Here is a 21,143-nt window from a genome sequence, read left to right as displayed (position 1 = left end):
GTATGGTCACCCGGTAAGAGGACCTTTGAGTCTGGTCAAAGAAGGCTGGGAGCAATCTCCCAGGAAACCTCCCCAGGATGTATACAGTTACATGCTGGCCTTTAGGAACCAGACTAGGCGCTTCAGAGATCTTGCTCAGGCAAATCTGGAGGCCAGCCAGGAAGAGATGAAGTGGTGGTACGACCGGAATGCCACTCTGGTCGAACTTCAGCCTGGTCAAGAAGTTTGGGTCATGTCCCCTGTGGAACCTTGTGCGCTCAAGGACAGGTGGACTGGACCGTTTAAGGTTGTGGAGAAGAAGAGCGATGTCACCTACTTGGTGGACTTGAAATCTCCCAGGAACCCCTTGAGGGTCCTGCATGTCAACCGTTTGAAGCCCCACTTAGAAAGGTCCGAAGTGGGCATGCTCCTAGCTACAGATGCTGGAATGGAGGAGGAGAGTGAGCCTCTTCCTGACCTCCTGTCTGCAAAAGAGCAAGATGGGTCAGTGGATGGTGTGGTCCTCTCTGACACACTGACCCTTGAGCAGCAGCAAGATTGTCGCCACCTGTTGGGGCAATTTCCTGATCTGTTTTCCTTGGTTCCTGGTGTCACTCATTGGTGTGTCCATGATGTGGACACCAGAGACAGCACTCCTGTCAAGCACAAGGCTTACAGAGTGACTGACAAGGTCAGAGCATACATTAAGGAGGAGGTCTCCAAAATGTTTGCCTTAGGGGTGGTTGAGTCCTCTAGCAGTCCTTGGGCCAGCCCAGTGGTCTTGGTCCCGAAGGCTGCAGCGCCTGGTGCTTCACCAGAACTTCAGTTCTGTGTGGATTACCGAGGACTCAATTCAGTCACCAAGACTGACGCGCACCCCATCCCCAGAGCTGATGAGCTCATAGATCGGTTGGGGGCTGCACGGTACCTTAGCACGTTTGTTCTAACGTCTGGGTACTGGTAGATCGCCTTAACTGATGGGGCAAAAGAGAGGTCAGCATTCTCCACACTAGATGGGCTATACCAGTTCCGGGTGATGCCCTTTGGGATGAATAATGCCCCTGCCACCTTCCAGAGGTTGGTCAACCAGGTCTTGGCTGGACTGGAGGATTTCAGTGCCGCCTACCTGGACGACATCGCAGTGTTCAGCGCCAGCTGGGAGGAACACTTGCGCCACCTCCAGGAAGTATTGTTGGCCCTGCGCAGAGCAGGCCTCACAATCAAAGCCAGTAAGTGCCAGATTGGGCAGGGTTCTGTGGTGTACTTGGGGCACCAAGTAGGGAGCGGCAAGGTGGCCTCCCTGCAACCCAAGATTGATACCATCCTGGCTTGGGCACCGCCCAAAACCCAAACTCAGGTGAGAGCCTTCTTAGGAGTCACGGGTTACTACAGGAGGTTTGTCAAGGATTATGGTAACATTGTGCACCCCTTGACTTCGCTGACTTCCAGGAATCAGCCACGAAATGTGATCTGGACTGACGCGTGTCAAACGGCCTTTGACACCCTGAAAGCTGCAATGTGCACAGCACCTATACTCCAGGCACCCGACTTTTCTAAAGAATTTATTGTCCAGACGGACGCTTCAGAGCATGGCGTGGGGGCTGTTCTAGCTCAGGTGAATGAAGAGGGCCGAGACTTACCCGTAGCCTTCATCAGTCGGAGGTTACTTCCCAGGGAAACAAGGTGGAGTGCGATAGAGCGAGAAGCATTTGCTGTGGTCTGGGCGCTGAAGAAGCTAAGACCCTACCTGTTTGGGACTCACTTCCGGGTTCAGACAGACCACAGGCCCCTCAGATGATTGATGCAGATGAGGGGTGAGAATCCAAAACTGTTGAGGTGGTCCATTTCTCTACAGGGGATGGACTTTACGGTGGAACACCGCCCTGGTACAGATCACGCCAATGCTGATGGTCTGTCCAGATTTTTCCGCCTTAGTGATGAGAACTCCCCAGGGGAAGGGTAGTTCTCCCCACATTTCAGCTGGAGGGGACATGTGTTAGACCTGACATCATTGGCTTGAGTCTCTTCTCTATTTTTTTCTGTTTGCCTCCACTGTTTACGATGTTTTTGCTGGTGTACTGCTTTGGGCACTGTGCACCTGCTGATCAGTGCCACAAGTGCAAGTGCTCCCGATGTTAAATTACTGTATTGATCGAATTCCATGTTTGGCTTATTTGGTTTACTGTCAGTCCCTAGTCTAGTGCACCAGGAGTGCCGGGGCTTGTAAATACAAATGCTGCTCATGGGCTTGCAGCACATGGTGTGCCACCCACAAGAGCGGCCTAGTAAAAGCATGTCTGAGGGTCTGCCATTGCCAGACCCACGTGCAGTCTAGTACTGCCACGTTGACTGCGCAGGTACACCTACTTGCAAGTCCCCCAAACCTTCCCTTAACTTCATGTTAGTCACCCCTATGGTAGGCCCACGGGTAGGGTGCATTGCAAGCATAAGGTAGGACAGGCCTGACCAAGTTGGCATGTCCTAATAGTGAATTACAGCCATATTCGTTTTTCACTATTGCGAGGTAACCTGCTCTCCATTAGTTAGAATGGGCTGCCAGGATTATTAATGCTATAATCCTAGCTGGCTCGGGGAGCATGGTGCAATGTCGAGTTTGGTATCCCTGAACTCGGGGTTTAATTACGCGTCCGCTTGTGTGGAGGGTTTTTGGACTCTGGGTTTGAAAATAGCACTTTTAGAAAGTGGCTATTTTCTTGTCTAACTATTTCTGGTTTCTGCTGGTTTGGTGTGTGTGTGACAGGAGCTGGGTGGCTCCAGAGATCTGATGAGTCAGTGTGGGATGAGTGGGACATTTGCGTTGAGAGTAGGGGGAGAGTAGCTTCTGATAGCCTGCCCTGCCTGATACAATCCTGGCCCCACCTCTTACCAGGAGGCCGATAGCTCTGCTCCTACCAGTGACAATGCTGGCTCCACCTCCTGCTGGACGGCTGAGGACCCAACCCTGCTCAGTGAATAGGCCAGGTGCCTCTGCCTGGCTACACCCACAACAGACCCAGGATGTTGGGAAATTCCCCTGCATGGACAAAGGGATCAAAGCCAAAAAGGGGTATAAGAGAAGGACCCCTGAACCAAGAATTTAGATCACTTCTGACAAGGAACCCTGAAACCAAGGACAAGAAGCCTGCTGATCCAAGGACTTGCCTACCCCTTCTGCCAGTGTGCTGTTTGCTGGGGGGAATCCTGCATTGCTTCTTTATTTTTGCCAAGGAACCAGGAGAGAGGAATTGCGTGTGTACTCTCATACTTTGCTAAGAAAATCTCCAAGGGCTGGAAGAGTGCCAGTCTCCTGTTGAAGTCACAGGGCTAAAGGACTCCATCTGCTTAAAGTGCTGTTTGCTGGAACCTGTGAATAAAGCACCTCTGAAAGAATCCAGCAATCTCGACACCGACGGACTTTGCCGAATCCAGCTCAACATCGTGAGTAATGGCTCCAGTGTTTTCTTCCTCGACGCCGGCCGCCGGGCCCGATCGACGCCAGCAGCAACGCCAGTGAGTAGTGAGTTCGGCTCCTGCTCCAAGGGACCTCGTGTCTGCACCACTGCTGATCGCATCGACTTCGTGCCCTCTCGACGCTGTGAGCGCTGCTCACTCTTGCAACATCATCCATGTGTAGTGTATTCACTTTATTACTGTATGTGGTCATAAATGCTTAACACACAGCCTCTGAGATAAGCCTGTCTGCTCTGCCAAGCTACCAAGGGAGTGAGCAGGGGTTATCAAAGGGTGGGATCCCCTTGCCCTGACTAGAAAAGGTGTGTCCCTATTTGTCAGACGTGCATACCTCTGCCAACTAGAGACAGCCGGTTCTAACACCAGTACAGGTGGCAGGCCCTCACTCTTTGTACATTCACCATGCAGTAATATATGTGGAGTGGTGTGGCTCACTGGTTAGAGGCGGCAGACCCGGAAGCAGAGAACGGCTCAGGACCAGGGTTCAATTCCCGACGCGGCAGGGTTGTGGACCAGGGTCAACGGACTTGATAATTCTCGCCTCGGTGCCTAATCTAACCAGGGATCACACTCGGCAACTCTGGGCATTAAGCTTGCCTCATCTCTACAACGGCCCCTCACAGACGCCGGGGATGCCTGGTTTCACCTTGGAGATACCCAGAAGGGACCATCTCACAGGGAAAGCCAGGATGGGTTCCCCAGCTGTCTTCAGCGCCAGGACACCCCGAGATGGGGTAACAGTGCGCTTTACAAGTATCATCATTACATCGACGACGACGCCGCATCCTGCTTCGCCTCGTGAGCGCTGCTCCTGCCTGACATCTGTCGACACCGCTGCAGGTCGCCCAGACTCCGAGGCCGGATCGACGCCGGAGACGCGACGCCGGACATCTCAACGCCGCTGATCATCGTGTGCTTCGCTTTTCCAAGGTACTGTGTTGTGGGGGTCTGTGCGACTCCGGGCTCGACGTAAAGCTCCTCGCGGTCGACGCCGATCCCCTTTGGATTAACTTTGCCTCGACGTCGTGTGACTCCCGTGTGGGTTACATTGTTGCCAAGAACTGTGTTCTCAAGAAGAAGAGTTGCTTTTGATACTAAAAGACTTTTGTGCTAAGAAGAAACTACCTTTGATCTATCGTTTTTCCCTTCCAAGAGTATTTATTAAGACTGTGGTATATTTTTGTCGTTATTTGGTCTTGTGCTAAGCCTTATATAAAAATCCTTATTTTTATAATACTACTGTGTCGTGTTCATTTGTAGTGTATTCACTTTATTACTGTATGTGGTCATAAATGCTTAACACACAGCCTCTGAGATAAGCCTGTCTGCTCTGCCAAGCTACCAAGGGAGTGAGCAGGGGTTATCAAAGGGTGGGATCCCCTTGCCCTGACTAGAAAAGGTGTGTCCCTATTTGTCAGAAGTGCATACCTCTGCCAACTAGAGACAGCCGGTTCTAACACCAGTACAGGTGGCAGGCCCTCACTCTTTGTACATTCACCATGCAGTAATATATGTGTCTGTACAAGCAAAGTTAGCTGCCTAATGGGTACCACCTTTAGGGGTCTAAGCAAGGATCCAGCTGCATAAGAATGAGAGAAGGGTGTCTAGTTTTGAGGAAGTTGGACACTTTTCCAAATTAAAGGCATCGTGCATGCAGGAATAAAATGATGCTGACAGGCTAACACACTGCAGGAGCCCTGATCATAACTGTGAATTCGCTCCTACAGAGCAGAGACTTTGGGCTGGGGTTCCCATAGCCCACTCATGTTCTTTTGCTGAAAATAGAACTAATGTTCCCACCCAAGCCACCGGCCTCAGATGGACCCGCCCCAGCCTCTCATAGTGACCCACTGGCACTCATGTTTACCTGTCTTGTTGCTGACTGTCCGATGTAGATCTCATATTTTACAGCCTTTTCACAACAAAAGTATTGTAGCGTTAATTGGGCATGCCTATGTTGCAACAAAGGCCCGGATGTGGAGCTTGCCAGATGGGTACTCCATCACAAACATGACGGATGTCGTCTTATTGCAAGTGCTGCAGGAATTCCCACATGCACAGGGCAAAAATTATGAAAATTGCTTTTAAATAAGAAATATAAAAAACCCGACATTGCACTAAAAAAGGAAGGTACTTAAATCTGCAAGTCAGTCATCTTCACACACCTTTAATTTTAATTACTGGTCAATTCTGCTTCATAAGGTACCATTATTTGAAAACACTCTAAATATTGGAGTAGAGTAACAACAATAATTTATAGTATGCGTTAAGACCTACACTTATTGCCCTACTCGCTCCACTAATTTCAGGGATTGAATCCACCCCTGGAATGCCTCTTTTTTGTCTTGTCATTACTGGGGGCCAGGACCCCCAAAACATGCACTCCTGGCCACGGGCCTGTCTCCAATGCTCACAATGCTTGATAAAGATCAAATTACCCTTGAAATCCACAGAAAGCGAGTATTGTCTATCTTTGTTATGCGTTTATGAGAAGATATTCATGCACACAGCCGGATGTATGTGCTCCGCACAATCATGCAGTTGTTAGGATGAAGATGGCACGATGTAGCACAGAAAAAAGATTCAGACCTCCCTCGTGCAAGAAAAAGCTGAAAGCAGTGCTCGGTGCGATGTATTTATTTATTTTATAATCAACTATGAGTTTAATCCTGATACTTTCATGCCCCCGTGCAGACCTCTGGCTATATCCTCCTAATATGGTGCAGACCCGATTAGATGCTTTTGTAAGCGAGATAATTAAACTTTTTGGACGTGTTTTTTTCTGCCAGAAGAGACGGACAATGGCCAGTGCACATTTAAGCAAACTGGTTTAATGCCGAGTAGCGAGGAGACGTTCAAAAGGGGGTGGTGATGGACGGAGCATCTGAACCAATCAAGCACTCATACCCAGTCAACAGATCTGGGTTTAATCCATCACTGTTCTTCAGCTTACTCCACCACCCCAGTTCAGACATGGCCATATGCAAATCAGTCTGACACTGTGCCTCATGGGAACAGACCAGAACTGCCAAGCCATGCACTCCCTGGACCGGAAACAAGCATCCTGGGACCGGTTTCAGATTCATAATCCTCATCAGCCAGGCTATCTTAAATCCAGTGGCCAAGTGAACAAGGGACTCACGTCTGAGCATACCCTGCCAACTTAGGGCGAACAAAGCAATACAAAAGGGGATTATGGACAGAGCGTTGACAATACAAACACTCACGCCCAGTCAACTGATCTGGGTTTAATCCATCACTGTTCTTTAGCTCACTCCGCCACCTCAGTTCAGACATGGCCATATGCAAATCAGTCTGACCCTGTGCCTCATGGGAAGAGTCTAGCTGAACTTCCAAGCCATGCCTTCCCTGGACCTGAAACAAGCTTCCTAGGACCGGTTTCTGGCATTTCAGCCGTCTTCAGCCCGGCTTGCTTGAATCCAGTGGCAAAGTGAGAAAGGGACTCACGTCTGAGCATACCCTGCCAGCTTATGGCGAACAAAGCGGTACAAAAGAGGGTGGTGATGGACGGAGCATCTGAACCAATCAAACACTCACACCCAGTCAACAGATCTGGGTCTTGCTTACTTTGCCACTGGATTCAAGCAAGCCTGGCTAAAGACGGGTGTAATGCCAGAAACCGGTCCTAGGAAGCTTGAATCCGGCCCAGGGAAGGCATGGCTTGGCATTTCGGGCTGGACTTTTCCCATGAGGCACAGGGTCAGACTGATTTGCATATGTCCATTTCCCACTCCCTCCTATTTGAGATTCAGACAAGGTTGCAAAAGCTCTTTTACAAGTCCAGAAAAACTTTTCCGACTGCTAAAAGTGATATAATAAATATGAAGAAAAAAAAATTGCGATCACAAACCATGTGATTTTGTGAATAATTGTCTATGAGACCAAAAAATACCTTTGAACACCAATTTCTTAAAAATGTAGTTATGCTAAAAAGGTCTCAGTGGTTTAAACAGAAACTGAGGAAAGTCATTAAATGGTGTTTTCGCCTCATTTGCAATAGGAAACAGGGACACAGGAAAGTATATTAGGTTGCCAAGGAAGATAGATATGAAAGGGTTGTTAGCACCTGCATCTTAAACATGGGGTGCTTACTTGATGACACTCATATATTCATGAAAGGCTTAAATGATCTAGGCCCAGATGTAGGTAATAGCAAATTACCGAATGGTAAATACCGAATTTTACCGATTCGGTATTTACTATTCGGTAATTGCTATGTAGGTAAAATATTCGGTAAAAATACCGAATCGGTAAGATTCGGTAATTACCGATTAGGTAATTACCGAATCTGTATTTGCCATTGATTCCTATGGGCCTTGAAGCCCATAGGATTCCATAGCAAATACTGATTCGGTAATTACCGAATCGTTAAATTTACCGATTTTACAAGGGGGATAGGGTGTCACTTTGACACCCTGTTTCACCCTTGTTTCTGGCTTGTGTGCCATGTGACACACATACATGCCCTTAGGTCATGTCTGTGTACCACATGGCACAGGTGTACATGCACAGATGTTCATGTACACTGGAATTCGTTATTTACCATGGAATAGTATTCCATGGTAAATAACGATTCGGCAAGGGCCTGTGGCACTGATTACAGTGCCACCTACATATGGATTTACAGAATCGGTATATTTACCGATTAGGTATTTTACCGATTCTGTAAATATGAGGCCCCCTACCTGTCAAATCCCAAATACCGGTCGGTAACGGCCGAAATCGGCCGTTACCGACTGGTATTTGGCGACCTACATCTGGCCCCTAGGTGATTACCACCACACCATTGACTGCCTTCTATTTATAAAGCCCCACGGGTTTCTGCTCTCTCAATGCACAGCTCCATAGCTCAGGAAGTGCTCTGCATCCTGCCACGACAGACCACGTTTCTCTCCCCTGGACAGCTTGCCTTAGTTTTTCTTTCTTGTTATTCTCTATTCGAGTTCTATCTTGCTATATTGCTATTTTTCTTTGCTAATTTATTTTGTTTTTATTTCAGTCTTTTTTTTTCAGTCAGTCTTCCGACAAACTTCCTCACCCCTTCTGCCACTTCCCGGCACTGCTCCTCCCGTGGCCCCTCCCCCTCCTGTGTTTCCCCTTGTTCCCGCCTCCTAGCTGTCCCGTCTTCCCCCAATGTCTTCTTAATTGAGGCTGCTGCACGGCATGCAGCATTGCCGGCGAGCCAAAGGCCTTTCATGAATATATGAGTGTCATCAAGTAAGCACCCCATGTTTAAGATGCAGGTGCTAACAACCCTTTCATATCTATCTTCCTTGGCAACCTAATATACTTTCCTGTGTCCCTGTTGCTAATGTCCCTCTATTCACCTGGCTCAGGTCCTCCAAATTGCCCTCCTGCTGCGGAATATATATCGACCTGCACACGTTCCTGATCCCTAAAGATAGAATAGACAAGTTATTCTTCAGACCCATACACATTAGTGAAACACTTCATTAGTAACCTATTAGTTTGAAAACGCACACCCTAGTATTAATGTTCATACTGGAATGATGCTCCTTTGAAACGGTTCCCAGCTTACAGAGAAATCCTTCTCCTTATCTCCTTCCAAACAACATAAATCCAAAGTCATCAGGTGAGGGTTCCTTCACCCAACCCGATGAAAATAAAGTAACAGTTAATTAAATGGTGAGATGTAGCCTCCTACTACTATCTTCCGTTGTATAATATAGTACATAGATCCTTTAGTATCCAGAAAAATAAATGTACATAACTTCACACTCCAAACACGGCAAAGTGTAGTTCAACCTACTACTTTCCGCTTTGGCACTTGCAACTCATTCCTCCTACTTTCACCAGATTGTGCTTGACTTCGTAACGGTAACACATAGCATTGCCACAGCGCTCCGCTCACGATGCAAACAGGATTGAAGATATTGCCGTGGCCAAAGTAAGACCCACAGCGTTTCACTCCAAGTTCAAACAAAAAGCAATAAGCGTTCTACTCACGCTTATGACATCGGGAAGAGTTCCCTGATCACTCCGATATGCAGCAAGCCACCGGCCCGCTCACCAGCAGACCAGAGAGTCGAATAGAGCGCCTAACCCGGAAGCCAAGAATCCAGAGGAAAGGCCCTTGGCAAGCACAGCGCTCGGGAACCCGAGCTGAACCAGCGCTTAACGGATAGACATATCCAAACGAACAGCAACTCAGCAAGGATTTCTCCACCACACAGGAACTCAGGAAACGAACAGTTGGTGGAGAGAGGGAAACAGGAAATGAACCAAAATCACACACAAGGTTTCCGGGTCCCGCCCATACTTATATACCAAGAACACACACCGGGCTGCTGGGACTAGTAGTTCAACATGTTCGGTAGGCGCGGCTACGTAATCCTGACAGTTATGTATCGCATGCGATCTAAAGAATGTCTCCCGAAATGCCATCTCCTTCAGCCACACCTCCGAACTCCCATGGACGGACGATTGCTGCGTCCACTTCATCTACAGAGCAAATAGCCCCCGCAGGCGCCGACCCCTGCTCCAACGCAGGAACTGGAACAAGATACCTGACGAGCAGCTCATCGCCACCCTCAGTAGCTCAACCCACTGTCTTAGAAAACAACCCCACCACCACCGCCCATACCCTACACAAATGGATCACTGACTGCGGCAACACCATTGCCCCACTCAAAAAATTGTCCAACCACCGAGCCATAAAGGCCAGCTGTGTCTCCACGAACTCCCGAAATCCAGATGATCCTGCAGACGTCCCGAGAAACTATGGAGGAACTCCAAAACCCAGCAAACCTTGACAACTACAAAACAGCCACCACTGCCCACCACAAACTCAGACATTTGAAGAAGAAAGCACTCCAGGACAGAATCTCCACCCATGCACACAACAGCAATGAACTCTTTGGGATCATCAAAGAATTCGCCCAACCCAACAGCGAGTCCACTCCAACTACATTCCACCTTCTCAGGACAAACTTAGTGCCTTCTTCCACCACAATATCAAGAACATCTTCGACAACAACATCCTCCACAAGGAACCCACCCGCTCCGCTCCCTCCTCCACACAGCGAACACTGAATAGCTGGACAACATTTAGCATAGAGGACACCCTAAAGACCATGTGGGCCACCCACTCTGATGCTCCCATGGACACCTGCCCCCACCACATCTTCCACCGAGCCACAGGCATCATCGCCCGAACTACAAAGAATCATCAGACGATCCTTCAAGACCGCCTCCTTTCCAAGCGACTAGAAACATGCAGAGATCAACCCTCTCGTAAAGAATCCCTCGGCTGAACCCACTGACCCCCAAGAACATCACACCGATTGCCCTACTTCCCTACCCGGCAAAAGTCATTGAAAAAGCTGTCAACATCCAACTTGCCTTCTTAATCAACGAGAACGACATCCTCGACTCCTCCCAATCAGGCTTTAGAAAGAACCACAGCACAGAGACCACCTTTATCGCCGCAACAGACATCCGCTCCCACCTCGACAGAGGAGAGACTGTGGCCCTCATCCTTCTGGACCTCTCCGCTGCCTTTGACACAGTTTTACAACGCACCCTAGCCAGCAGACTCCACAATGCAGGAATCAGGAACAAAGCCCTAGACCGGATCCATTCTTTCCTCTCCGGCTGAAAGCAGCGGGTGAGAATCTCCCCCTTCATTTCAGAGCCCATGAAAACTATCAGCAGAGTCCCCCAAGGATTCTCAATCAGCCCCACCCTGTTCAACATCTACATGGCCCCTCTCGCTTCCGTTTTCAGAGCACACGGACTGAACATCGTATTATACGCGGACGAAACACAACTCATCCTCTCACTATCCAACGAACCCAACATCTCAAAACACAACTTTCAAGATGGAATGGAAGCAGTCACCAGGTGGATGAAGAACAGCTGCCCACAACTAAACACAGACAGAAACCGAAGTACTCATCAAAGGCCCACATCCCGGCGCCTGGAACAACACCCGATGGCCCCCTGCCCTCAGGAACCCACCCACAGCCCACGCAGGTAACCTTGCAATCATCCTAGACTCCTAACTCAAAATGGACCGCCAGATCAGCACCGTCACCTCTTCCTGCTTTCTCACCCTCCATCTCCTAAGCAAAACTTTCAACTGGATCTCCCTCGAACACAGGAAAACCATCTCCCATGCCCTCATCAGCAGGAGACTGAACTACGGCAACGCACTCTACACTGGGATCAACAAGAACCTCACCTGAATACTCCAGAACATCCAAAACACCGTCGCCAGACTACTCCTTAACCTACTGCGCCACTGCCACATCACTCAACACCTGCAGGCATTACATTGGCTCCCCGTCGAGAAGAGAATCACCTTCAAGCTTCTAACCCATGGCCAGAAGGCCCTCCACAACACCGGTCCTGCCTACATGAACCACCGCCTCTCGTTCCACACACCGCAAAGATCACTCCGCTTAGCCCAGCTCTCCCTCACCTCATACCACGCATCAAGAATACCAGAACAGTAGGTCACTTCTTCTCCTACCACACGACCAATGCTTGGAACTCCCTCCCTCTCCACCTTCACCAGACACCTACTCCCTCCAAATTTCTGAAGGATCTCAAGACCTGGCTCTTCAACAAATCACCATGAATGTCCGGCACCTCTCGCACCACCTAGCCTTTTGATGATCCTCCACGAGGGTAATAGAGCCGTGCACCCCTCCTCTCCCCCAGAGCCTTGAGACCTTTCTGGGTGAGTAGTAAGCTTTGCCAACCTTGATTGATTGATAAAGGAATAAGGGTTCCTCATGCAAAGCATATAAACATCTGAATGTAAATAGGGATACAATGAAACCTATATATGTTGTCCAATGGACAATTCATTCATATTTATTTTGCATAAATATCAGACAATACAGTGGAAACAAAAACCCAAAAAATCAAAAAACGGTCAAATTGGATTTCGAAGACAATTTACAAGTACCAATGCTAGTGTACTACAGCATCAACATTTCACAATCGACTCTAGGTACTAGAGAAGATGATGTTTCAATCCTTTAGAAAATCATAGGTTAACTATTAGGACATAGAGTAGTATGCCTGAGAGAGAATTACATATTTTATAAACCAACATGAGCTAAAGAAGAAAGGGGGAAAAAAGAAGGGAAACAAGAAAGTCAGTTGCCATGAAGAGGTGCGGAGAAGGGACATCATACATCCATAATGGGAAGCTTTGCATGGAGTGTCAAGGGCCAGGCAAGCGTGGGTCACAGACATGTGAAGATGGGTTCAAGGAAGTACCATCCGGAGAGTCCTTTATACCGGGCTAATTCCGACCAGACTTTAATTAAATTTAGTGCTGCAAATACACTGCCTCAGACCCATCTCTCTGATTAACACCGTTGCAAAAATATTTGCGAAAATTCTACAACCAGGTTGGCTCCCCTTATGCCTAAAATAGTCAACCCGCAACAGCATGGGTTTGTGATTGGGAAGGATACCACAATTCACTTTAATATGGCCATAACGGCGTTTGATGTGGCAGGGACGGAATCCACCCCACTCGGTATGATCTTGCTGGATGCCGAAAAGGCTTTCGACCGAGTGGGGTGGGATTATCTCTGGTGTGTCATGACAAAGATGGGGCTCGGGGGCAATTTGTAAAGGGGATACGGGCACTATACGATAATCCTACAGCTTGTATAAGCTATGGAGGGCTGACCTCCTCAGATTTTACCATCTTACGTGGCACCCGCCAAGGCTGCCCCCTATCACCTCTATTATTTGCCCTTTCTTTGGAACCATTCCTACATACTCTTCAGTTAAAACCCCGAATTGCGCCTTTTAGATCAGGCTTACAGGCACTGAAAATTACGGCGTACGCCGACGATATGGCCATCTATTCTTCTGATGTTATAGAGGCCCTACAAGGGATTACTATAGAGGATGGTAAATTTGGAAAAGTTTCCGGCTACAAGCTTAATATAAATTAAACTCAAATTGTAGCTAATTATGCACCAACGGCGGTGGTTCCAGAGATTTGTAAAGTCGCCACTTACCTTGGGGTAAAGATCACTACCAAAATAAGAGAAATTAATCATATTAACTATAATAGCTAATTAAATCTACTACTCTGCTACTAAATAAATGGCACAGACTCCCCTTGAACTTAATTGGCAGAATCAACCTAATTAAATTGAAGGTTTTACCTAAATTTCTTTATCTTTTTCGTTCAATCCCATTAGCACTGAATAATCTTTTTTTAAGCAATTAGATGGAATCTTCATATGGGGATTTCGAAAAGCTCGAAGATCGCTGGCACTGTTAAAAAAACAGCTTGGATAAGGGTGGTCTCAACTTCCCTGATGTCAAATTATATTTCTGGGCATCGTTTGTTAAGCGTCTCCAGTCTCTACTCAATAGTGAAGACCCGTTTTTTTTTTCATTTATTTATGTTAAAATCTGATTCAAATATGTTTTTGTTTCGAGTCAATGACCCCAACTATTTCAAGAGGGTGAAATTTAAGACTGCCAGGGATGCAATTAAGATTTGGTCCAATATATTAGTATTCTGTAAGACTACTTTTTACCACCCGAAATTACAGCTTTGGGGTAATCCGGGTCTACCTGGGGTTTTTAATGACGGTATGGCCCTTAGATGGTCTGCTCAGGGTATCAATGTTTTGGGGACTTGTATGGTGCACGTGGGTTCTTAGATTTTCATACACTGAAAATATTGTATGACTTGCCGGAAACAATGAGATTTAAATATTTACAGATATATGACTTTTTGATACGGAAAAATAAAATTTATGAAATCTTAGATTGCGATATTTGGAACTGTCTATATGCATCCAAAAACAAGTCGACTATAAGTGAAGCTTACAGGTGTCTTAGTGCTTTCAAAACGGATGACTGTTTAAAATTAGCAGAGAAATGGAGTAGTAAAATGGGTTTAAATATAACACCCAAGCAGATAGCCAGCTCTTTCTCCAATATTAGTAATTCCGTGCGATCATCAAGTTTAAGGCTGCAACAGTTTAGAACTACATGCATGTTGTATTATACACCGGAAAGGATTTCCAAGTGGTCCCTTAATAATACGTATTGTGACCGTACTAAGTGCCCCAAGTGTCAAGTTGTTGCAGCAGACTTGGAACATATGTTGTTTTCTTGCCCAGCCTTAAAGGAATTTTGGGCGGAATTACATAAAGTTTTTGAAATTAAGGAGATTCACCTTCCATCTATTACCGCTTTAACAGTACTATTGGATATACATCCTGTTTCTCTGCCCCGGCCAGCACTAGTTACAATTCTTTTTTCTTGTGCAAAATTAATATTGGCCAGAGCTTGGATCTCTCCTAAAACCCCTAATATTGGAGACTGGTGGTTATTAGTAAACAAAATTTACTCTATGGAGCTGGCTTTGGCAAAACTCAGAGGGGCCCGGTCACTAAGAAAATTTGGAAATTTTTGGAGTAACTTTATCTAACTACTTTCTCTTTGTAATGGGTCTTCAGCTAACCGCAACACTTGCAACATTCCTGCTGCTCTACTTCGAGTTTGAATAATACGAACTGTGTTTTCTGTGTTCCATCTGTGTACTAAGTGGAATATGAAATATGCTACCGAAATTACTTATATCTATTTTGTAAACTTTGGCTTTCTTTATTGTTTATGTACTGGTATGTTTTCCACATCAGTTTATCAATTAAACATTTAAAAAAAAAAAAAAAGCAAATACACTGCCTCACTTTTAATTAATTCACCTTGCCACATGCATGGTTTTGGGTTGCAATTCTCACAATATTAGCATTTCCGGGTCATTGTGCTACCCCTGTTGGTTACTGGATCAGTTGGGATGCCTCCCCACATTTGCTTCACTCTGCACATAATCCTTATATAAACAGTGCGAATGTGTACGTGCTATCTGGGCCTTATTTTAGTTCTAACTGCACATGTTTTTTCCAAAAGAGCATTGGGGGAACATTGATATCAGCATTTATTTCGCCCTTCTTGATAGTGATTCTCTATTACTTTTCCAGCTCCAGGTTACGTACTTAATCATTCTAGGCTACGCGTCCATCATTGACCTTGCTATGGACCTTGCTTTCCATGTACTACAAGGTAAATATAATTTTCTCATTCACTTCGGATGGTACTTCCTTGAACCCATCTTTGCATGCCTGGGACTCCCACATGCCTGGCCCTTGACACTCAATGCAACTCTGCCCGTTATGGACAAATGATGTCCCTACTACCCACCTTGACATGACAACTAAGGGGCCGATTCTGATTTCGGAGTCCATCCGACATCGGTCAAGAACTGGAACTCAACGATCTCTTGTTGTCGATTCCAGACCTGCAAGTAGAATGCAGCCGAAACCCTGTTTGGTCGCAATCCTATACTTTACAATGGAGCATGCATTCTGAAATGTATGCATGCTCGCATCGTTAAGTGCAGAGGTGCAGTTCATCCCTGCACCCCATGGCAGGCACTCCAAGTACCTGCCACTGGGTGCAGGGATCAACAGGGGTGCCCCCTAGGCCACCATTCGGCATGCTCGCATCCCTGGGGGCCATACTGGAGTCCCCCAAAGACAGTTTCCCACTGCCTTTCTGTGTCAGAAAGGCTGGCACAGAAAGGCAGTTGGAAACTGCCATCATACTCCCTCAGCTGGAAAGAGCTGGCTGGGGAAGTACTGAAGGGTTTCCGGATGGCGGACGGGCTCTCCAAGCCCGTCGGAAGCCATCCAGAAAACTGAGTCGGATTCCTTATCTGCCCGAGCCCATCGGAATGGCTCTGCCGCAAAGGAAACCGAATGGGCAGGTCCAATGCGGTTAGGATGGCTCTGACCGATGGTTGGTGCCACTTCTAACCGCATCAGAATCGGGCCCTAAGTTTCCTGCTTCCCTTCTTTTTTCCCCCTCTCTTCTTGAGCTCATGTTGTTTAACAAAATGTGAACTCTCTCTCAGGCATACTACTCTATGTCCTGATGACGATCCTGTGATCTTCTCAATGATTGAAACGTTGTCAACTCTAGTACCTAGACTCAATAGTAAAATGTTGATATTTTTGTACACAAGAGCATACCAGGAAGAGAATAGTGACTACAACCATTGTGTTTAATTTGTCACACTTAAATGCCTCAGCGAGCCTTCGAAGTCTAAATTGACTATTTTTCTATTTTTGTTCCTACTGTATTTTATTGTATTTATGCAAAATAAATATTTATGAATTGCACATTGGACGACATAAATAGGTTTCATTGTATACTGTAAGATCAGCTTGAATAGACTTCAGAAGGCAGCAAAGATGATGTAGAGTAGGCTTTATTAAGATACAGGAATCAGAAACCCCATCCAAATCCAAAGGCAAGCAACTGTCTAATCACAGCAGCTCACATCCCATAGCAACAACAAGGTTCCACATTCCACTTAAAGTGACAGAACAAGAAATGCATAAATAATAATAGAATAAGACATTACATTATCTTCCCCCTAACAAACAATCTAAAGACTGAAAAAGAGTTGGCAGGTAAAATTACACAAACAGAAATGGCAGGTAAAATTACACAAAGTCTTGTAATTTTTGATGTTGTTTGGTTGCCCTATGTGGTCTTGCATGTACATCCACTAAAGGCATTGTTGAAGAAGCGGAAAAAGTTAATGTTTTCAAGGGAAGACATTTGGAAACCCTATTGAGATTCCAAATCCTGTGGTCATTGGTCTTTATTGCATTCTTAAAAACATTAATTACTGTAAACGGTTTGCTAAACTTAGAACAACCTGAATTAAGACGGGGTGATTTTATCTTTACCCAGTCACCCACAGAAACCACTGTTTCTTTCACAGCATTACGACTATCAAACTATACCTTATGTTAATCCATCACTTTTCTCTCTTTCTCTATCCATCCTTCAATACAGCCAGCCTTATTATCAATCAAGGTTCTTTTCGCCAAAACCCACGAAGGAGAAACTTTCACATTAGGCATTCTTCCTTTGAAAAGTCTAAATTGAGAATCGCCTGTTGAAGAATGTGGTGTAAATCTATGTTCCCTTACTTTCTTTCTCATGGCCTGTTCCCAATTGTTTCCAGAAACAACAGCTTGCTGCAAACACTCTTTTAAGACTTTCACAAACCTCTCAACCAAACCATTAATTTCGGGATGGTAAAGGGCTGCCTTTTTGTGCTTAATACCTCTTGTGGAAAGAAAATCTTCAAATATCTTTGATGTAAATTGGACTCCATTGTCAGTGACAATAGCGAAGAAGGGAAGGCTTCCCTTTCAAATAATTCATCAAGGAATTCTATCACAACCTTGGACTCAATCGAGTTAACTATCTTAATCTCAGGCCGACGTGAGTGCATGTCCATGCAAACTAAAACATACCGATCAGAAGCATTACTTCTTGCCTTGCCTAGGCCTGGTCGCCCCTACGCTCCTCCTGCTACTGTTCTAGCGATTCTGCATTGCAGGCGACCCAGCCACCGCTGAGCCGCCCGCCCGCACCGGATTTTCCCACCGCTGACTCCCTGCGGCCCCGCCCCCGCCAGCCGCATGGTTCCCCCGCTCCCGCCACCCAGCGGACCCTCCCTCCCGGCTCCCTTCCTATGTCGCCCCCACGCACGCGCAGCGTTGACGCGCAGCGGGTGCGCCGATTGTGCGTCGAAGGTGCGCCAAAGGCAAGCCCGTCTGCGCCCGTCCGTGCCTGGACCGCACCCAGCACCAGAACCCCTGGCCTCCGCAGATGCCAGCCCACTCGCCGGACCTACGATGCCGCCACCCTCAACGCACTCAACATCGGCCGGCTCCCCGGATGCTACCGAGCCACCCCACGACGCACCCACGGACCCTTCTGCTGCTGATCCTGCAACTTCTCCTGCTTCCGGACCTGCACGCTCCCGCCAAGCCGAGGACCAGCAGCAACCACCTCAAGTGCATCCTGCTCAACACCCGCTCCGTCCACAGGCTCGCCATGGAACTCTGGAACCTGCTCGACACCACTTCTCCAGACGTCGTCTTCCTCACGGAAACATGGATGAATGCCTCCTCAGCGCCCGACATCGCCATCGCCATCCCTGACGGATACAAGATCACCCGAAGGGACCGCGTCAACCAGACAGGAGGAGGCATCGCCATTGTCCACAAGAACACCATCCGCATCACGACCAACTCCGAAGACACCCTCACAGCCACCGAACATCTCCACTTCCAGATACACACCGACCCCAAGACCACACTCAGAGTCACCCTCATCTACAGACCCCCGGGACCCCGCACACAATTCAGCGACGACATCGCAGACTTCATCAGCCCACTCGCCCTCTCCTCCGCTGACTACATCCTCCTAGGGGACCTCAACACCCACCTGGAGAACAACAAGGACAGCAACATGACCACCCTGCTGGACAACCTCGCCAACCTCGGACTCAAGCAACTGGTGAACACCCCCACCCACTACGCCGGACACACGCTTAACCCCGTCTTCTCCTCCAGCAAGGATGTCTCCTTCAGCCACTCCACCGGACTCCACTGGACAGACCACAGCTGCGTTCACTTCAGCTTCAGAAGGACCACGACCCACCACCACCCGCAACAGGTTCCCCGCAGGAGCTGGAACAAGATCACCTCTGACCAGCTCTCCACATCCCTGAACCTGAATCCTCCAGCCAGCTCAACGGACCCTAACCAGGCAGCCAACAACCTCACACAGTGGATCACCAACTGCGCTGACGACCTTGCACCCCTGAAAAACCATCCCAGCAGACCCGTCAGCAAGAAGGCCTCCTGGTTCAACGACAATCTCAGGAACTCCAAGAAGAACTGCTGCACCCTTGAGAAGCCTGGCACAAAGAACCGACTACAGACAACATGACGGCCTTCAAGCGCTCCACCCGCAAACACCACCAGCTGATCCACGCCACCAAGAAAACAGCATTCAAGGAACGACTAGACAACAATGCACACAACAGCAAAGAAGTCTTCAACATCATCAAAGAGCTCTCGAACCCCAGCGCCGGAACCAACGGCATCACCCCCTCGCAAGAACTCTGCGACTCACTCGCCTCGTTCTTCCACAACAAGATCGCCGACATACACAACAGCTTCGGCAAACAGCCCACGCACCCAACCACCGAACCAACACCCCTCTACCACCACCCTCCGAGCCTGGACCCCTCTCAGCAACGAAGACACCTTCCACACTATGAACACCATCCACGCCGGATCACCAACCGACCCATGCCCCCACCACGTCTTCAACAAGGCTGCAGCCGTCATCGCACCCCAACTCCGAGACGTCATCAACTGCTCCTTCAACACCGCCACCTTCCCGGAGAGCTGGAAGCATGCCGAACTCAGCGCCCTCCTGAAGAAACCATCAGCAGACCCCACCGACCTCAAGAACTACCGCCCCATCTCGCTCATTCCGTTTCCTGCCAAAGTCATCAAGAAGACTGTCAACCGACAGCTTGCCGCTTTCCTTGAAACGAACGGATCCCTCGACCCCTCGCAGTCCGGCTTCCGAGACCGCCCTCATCGCAGCCACTGACAACATCCGAGCCCTGCTCGACAACGGGGAAACAGCTGCCCTCATCCTCCTGGACCTCTCCGCAGCGTTCGACACTGTCTGCCACCGCACCCTAGTACAACGCCTCAGCAACATCGGAATCCAAGAGAGGGCTCTGGAGTGGATCATCTCGTTCCTCGCCGGAAGAATCCAGAGAGTCCGCCTCCCCCCGTTCAGATCCGAGGCCACCGTAGTCATCTGCAGCGTACCACAAGGATCATCACTCAGCCCCACCCTCTTCAACATCTACATGAGCCCCCTCGCGGCCATCGCATGCCAACACAACCTCAACATCATCTCCTACGCTGACGACACCCAGCTGATCCTCTCCCTCACCAACGGCCCAGCCACCGCCAGAACCAACCTACACGAAGGGATGAAAGAAGTAGCCGAGTGGATGAAGAACAGCCGCTTGAAACTCAACTCAGAAAAGACGGAAGTCCTCATCCTGGGAACATCCGCCTCTGCCTGGGACGACTCCTGGTGGCCCCCTGCCCTGGGCAGCGCACCCAAACCAACGGACCACGCACGCAACCTGGGCTTCATCCTGGACTCTTCCCTCTCAATGACCAGACAAGTCAATGCCGTCTCGTCCTCTGGCTTCAACATCCTTCGCATGCTCCGGAAGATCTCCCGATGGATCCCCACCGAAACCAGGAAGACGGTCACGCAGGCACTCGTCACCAGCCGACTGGACTACGGAAACACCCTCTACACCGGAACCACAGCCAAACTAAAGAAGAGACTCCAACGCATCCAGAACGCATCCGCCCGGCTCATCCTGGACATCCCCCATCACAGCCACATCTCCGGACACCTGAGAGACCTGCACTGGAGCCCCGTCAACAAGAGAATCACGTTCCGACTCCTCACCCACGCACACAAGGCCCTCCACGACCTGGGCCCCAGGTACCTCAACAACCGCCTGACCTTCTACACTCCCACCAGCCAGCTTCAGTCAACCAGCCACGCCCTCGGAGCCGTTCCACGCATCCGAAGGACGATCATGGGAGGAAGATCCTTCTCATACCTGGCAGCCAAGACGTGGAACTCTCTCCCCATCCACCTCCATCAGACCCAAGACCACCTCTCCTTCAGGAAGCAACTCAAGACCTGGCTGTTCGAGCAGAAGCTTACCCCCTCCC

The sequence above is a fragment of the Lissotriton vulgaris genome, chromosome 1_1 (assembly GCF_964263255.1).
Source record: "Lissotriton vulgaris chromosome 1_1, aLisVul1.2, whole genome shotgun sequence".
Taxonomy (NCBI): Eukaryota; Metazoa; Chordata; class Amphibia; order Caudata; family Salamandridae; genus Lissotriton; species Lissotriton vulgaris.
This window is presented reverse-complemented; position numbering follows the sequence as displayed.